Here is a 5256-nt window from a genome sequence, read left to right as displayed (position 1 = left end):
GCGCCGACAGGGATAAGGATGCGCGCGGCCGCCTGAACGCGGGCACGAGCCACCGCTCGCCTGCCCGCCGGCTGGATGGGAGGATGGGAGCGCGTGCACGGGAATTAATGCAACGCCACGTTTCCGGTCCCCGCGGCCAGGGAGGGACTGGAAATACCAACACACACACACGCACACACACACGCACACACACACGCACACACACACACACACACACACACAGAGGTATACTGAAGGCATAAAACTGTTTATTATTATTATCATTAGTTATTTTTTTTACTGTCTGTTTATGCAGTCTACCATTTATCTGACCTACTTATGTTTTATCAATTTTCATCCATCTATTTATCTGATTATTTATGGATTGATTTATTTATCTATTTCCAGTAGATTTAAGGCAGAGAGCAAAACCGTTAATTGAATGTGTGATCATTTGAATTCAAACTGATCTGAGGGACAGGACAAGAGATTTAAACCAGTTTATCAGAAATATTCATAGAAATGTATTAATCTTATTCATATAGGCTAGGTATTTTATGTAGTTATAATAGTAGAATTAATTTGTAACTGTATACACTAGGTAGACAGACAGACAAATAAATCAATCAATAAATAAATGCTCAGTTTTAAATGCGACCTGCTCTGTGTGAAACAGGAAAACAGTTTGAGCTGAAGCTTTATGTTCTTTATGTTTCCATAAAACATGGTTTGCATTAAAGCTGTCAGAGTGAATCCAGAGGAGGATTCACTCTGAAGCCTCTGCTGTCTAATGTTCCAATAAAACAGGTGATAATGTGAATTTACAGTCTGCTGTCTGTGTCAGTCAGGAGGCTGGAGATGAGCCTGAACAACCTGCAGGACGGAGGTGAAGAGAAGAAGAAGAAGAAGGAGGAGGAGGAGGAGGAGGAGGAGGAGGACTGATGTGAAGCTGCAGCAGAACATCTGGAGGCTTTAATGTTTCTCTCCTCAGGTCTGAAGATTCACTTTAACCCCTTGTTCCCTGACTTTAGCTGACTTTACCCTTAAATTTCCCCTTAAGCAGCTTCAAAGTTAGAAAAAAAAAAAGTCTTACTGTACATCAACCTCACGTCCGTATTCTGTGTCTGCTGTTCTGACTCTTTCTTAAGCTTTAGCTGCTGATATTGAATTAAATATTAAAATACAAGACGCCATGTTTTTATGGCTGCACCATTACATCAAATGGAAAAATTCTAGATGATTGTGCATCATTTTCTACATGTTTCCCTGTAATTCAGCCTGACACGTTTGGTGTCTTTGGAAAACTTGTTATCTTGACTAGAATTTTAAATAAAGTTCTGTGTGTTTGAACAAAGCTCGGCCGTGCGACCTGCCTGCGTTTGTAACGATGGAGCCAGCGGAGCCGGCAGGGAGGAAGAGTTCATCTGTTCCTTCATCTGGTTTCTTGTTGCTCTGTATTCAGCTTAACCCACCGATTTCTTTTTACAGACCGTAAAAAAAAGCTCCGCCCCTCTCTGGAGCCCCTCCCACCCGGCTCCGCCTCCTTCAGGGAAACTAGTCTGTCCACTGACTAATGAGGATAAACTTTATTTCTGCAGCACTTTTCAAAACGAGTGTAACAAACAGCTGTGAGAGAAAGGCTCCAGCCCTCCAGGCGCTGTCTGTTGTTAAACTCACCTCACTGCCTCTGTCTGCCAATCACAGGCTCTGCTCCTGAAGTCCACACAACGTTCAGCATCTTCAGCTTTTCAGGATGAATCTGGCCCAGCAGCTTCCTGACAGTGACTCTGCCTGGAGACTGACGGGGTGATGTGTATATTTTGAGGCAGAGCGTAAGCTGGAATCTCGGTCGGCTACAGAAACATATTTCTCTCTTTCCAGACGCACTAGCGGGTCATCAGCAGTTTATTAAACAATTCCAACAGCCTGTGGGTTAGGATCAGCTCTGCTTAAAGCATCAAACCACCTGCTCCTTGCTACTGATTCTGGAGATTGTGCATTACTGCTCCTACTAGACCTCACTGCTGCCTTCGACACTGCTGACCATGCCATATTAATTGACCGTCTCCAAAATGGAGTGGGTATTGTTGGCAGAGCTCTGGCCTGGCTCACCTCACACCTGAATAACAAAACCTTCTCTGTCAATATAGGCTCCTTCTCTTCATCCTCAGCCAATATTTCCTGTGGGTCCCTCAAGGTTCTATTCTAGGTCCAATTCTGTTCTCCATTTACATGCTCCCACTGGGTCAAGTCATTCAAAAATACAATATTTCATTCCACTGTTATGCAGATGATACACAGCTTTACCTCCCTCTAAGACCTGATGACCAACACACTTTAAGGAATCTAAAAAACTGCCTTGAGGACATAAACTGCTGGATGGCTCAAAACTTTCTTCAATTAAACAACAACAAATCTGAAATTGTTCTATTCGGCCCTCCTGATTCCACAAACATTATTACCAAAAACCTGGGCCAGCTAGCAACCTATGTCAAACCGTCAAATTTGAGAAACAGGTCAAATCAGTAGTAAAAGCCAGCTTCTTCCGACTAAGAAACATCTCCAAAATCAAACAATTTGTCTCATTCTGTGATTTTGAAACAGTCATCCATGCTTTCATTTCGTCTCGACTGGATTACTGTAACTCCCTATATTTTGATATTAGTCAATCTTCCATGTCACGCTTACAGCTAGTCCAAAACACTGCTGCCAGGCTTGTGACTGGCTCCAGGCAGAGGGACCACATCCCCCCTGTGCTGGCCTCTCTTCACTGGCTCCCCATACGCTTCAGAATCAATTTTAAAATTCTACTGTTTGTTTTTAAAGCCTTTAGTGGGTTAGCACCTGCTTATTTGTCAGAGCTCCTCTGCACCCCTGTGACCCCAGGGTCCTCAGGTGGTCTAACCAAGACCTCTTGGTCGTTCTAGACTGAAGCTCAGGGGAGATCGTGACTTTGCGGTTTCAGCCCCTTCCCCTCTCAGTCAGGTCCGCCCCCTCCATCAACTTTTAAATCCAGGTTAAAAACTCATTTCTACTCCTTAGCATTTAAAATCCTCCTGACTGCTCTGTGGGTAGAGGTGTGTGTGATTGTGTGTGTGTGTGTGTGTGTGTGTGTGTGTGTGTGTGTGTGTGTGTGTGTGTGTGTATACACCTGTTGTTGCCCTGTTTCTGATCTCTGTCTACTCTTTTTCATTGTATTTGACATGTTTTGTTTCTTTCATTGTGTGCCCACTGTCTGGCATCTTTGCACTGTACAGCACTTTGGTCAATTCAGTTGTTTTTAACAGTTCTACAAATAAACTTGACTTGACTTGAAGTGAAACTGTCACTAAAGATTCTGTTTAACTCTAAACTAACCAAAACACCACAGACTAAAATAATGACTGTCACAGCTGAATAATGACCAGAAGGGTTTGGCTGCAGTCAGACCTCCACTGTCAGGCCCAGGAGTCAGACCAGCTCCAGGATCAGATCTCTTCTTCTCTCATTCTAATGACGCAGCCCAACGTTCTTCTTCATCGTCGGCTTTTTTAATTGCTCTTTACCTAATCAATGTTTTTGTTTGAAATTATGTGTCCAATGGGCTGTTTTTGCATTTTTTTTGTACGTGTGAATAATTAAGCGTATGCATGAATGAATGAAAACAAGCAGTAAAAATGAAATTAATGAAAACATGAGCTAGAAACGGAGGGGAAGGATGAGATATCTCCTGCAACTTATATTGTTCTGATATTTCATCTCTCCCGGTCAGCACTATCCCCAAATCATAAGACAGTCATGAAACAGCCTGCGTCGTCTCATTAAACATTTTGCTGAATCATTAATTATGGAGATTTCACCGCTCACAGCCGTGTTTTTTGTGGCAGCTTCGCGGGGCTTTTATTTTGAAAATAAAATGCGCTTCGGCGTCAAGCCTGGAAATGTGGCGAGCTTCACTGAGCTTCAGCTTGAGAGGGAACTGAGTTCAAAATAACTGACGAAGAAGAAGAGGCCTGAGCGTGGAGCGGGCCTGACAGCGGAGCTCTGCAGCCAGGCCCTCCTCATAATGACTGTAGTTGATGTAATCCTCAGTTTAATGGATCCAACAGGAAATACATGTTAACAAATAAACATGAAAATCAAATTGTCTTATTAACAATTAACACATTTCAAAGAGTAAATCATCATTTCCATTGTCTGGTTCAGACTGGTGGACTCAGTTCTCAGACTGAGGAACCAGACTGAGCAGCATCAGACCTGAGGAGGAGTGGCAGGTGAAAGGTCAAGTGGGATGGAGCAGAGGATCATGGGAAACTGAGCTCTAGGGGGAGGGGGGGGCGTGTAGATCAATGATGACGTAACAACAGATGGGGTACAGGGCCCATGTGTTTACCTGTGTGTGTGTGTGTGTGTGTGTGTGTGTGTGTGTGTGTGTGCTGCTCTACATGATGGCCTCTCTGATTTAAAGAGCAGAAGAAGAAAACACCCCCGTAGATCAGATCCAGAGTCCGTGTTTCTTCTTCTGTGGTTCCGTTTCCGTTTCCTGATCAGAGCCATTAAAATCCCATCCGTCACCTCGGCGCTCAGGACGGTTGGTGTGGCAACGGGATGCAGCTCCACATCCCCGTTACCACGGAAACAAGCAGCTCCAGCCCCCCCCCCTCCACTCGCCAGATATAACTTATAATTAACACACACACACACACACACACCCCGCCTCGCCTCGCTTCCATTTATACACACAAGACCGGCTGTTTCTAAAATAAAACACACACACACACACTCAGATACACATGTACACACACTCCTACACACACACACACACACACACACACACACACAGACACACACACTCTCTGGCTTCAGTGATGTTTGTTGTTTTTGTCGTCTGTTACAGCTGTTTCCTGTCCGACTCTCTGCAGGTTATAGAGCTGCAGAAGAAGAAGAAGAGGAGGAAGACTGTTTCACATCATCACATGACTGCAGAGTCATCAGCCTGATGACAGTAAACATCCTCTGTTGTTTCTCACCTGGTGGATCTGGAGGGAAATCTGCTGGATCGCTTTACGGGGAGAGGAGAGATCTACTGGAGAGAGATCAGCCAGGAGAGACTAAAGTCCGCTCATACTGAACCGTTCAGTTCCAAAAATATAATTTCTGAAGATTTGGAATTATAGTTAAAAACAATATTCAATAATAATCACATTCAACTATTTATTTCTAATTGTGTCTTACAAATTAAATTTTTTAATTAATTTATTTTTATTTTTAAAAAATCTTTTTAATTCAAAGTTTCAG

The sequence above is a fragment of the Centroberyx affinis genome, unplaced genomic scaffold, assembly GCF_046629955.1.
Source record: "Centroberyx affinis isolate AG114_WGS23_722 - 3 ecotype Tasmania unplaced genomic scaffold, CSIRO-AGI_Caff_v1 ptg008323l_1, whole genome shotgun sequence".
NCBI classification, from domain to species: domain Eukaryota; kingdom Metazoa; phylum Chordata; class Actinopteri; order Beryciformes; family Berycidae; genus Centroberyx; species Centroberyx affinis.
The sequence above is the reverse complement of the archived record's forward strand: the minus strand, read 5'-3'. Positions refer to the sequence as shown.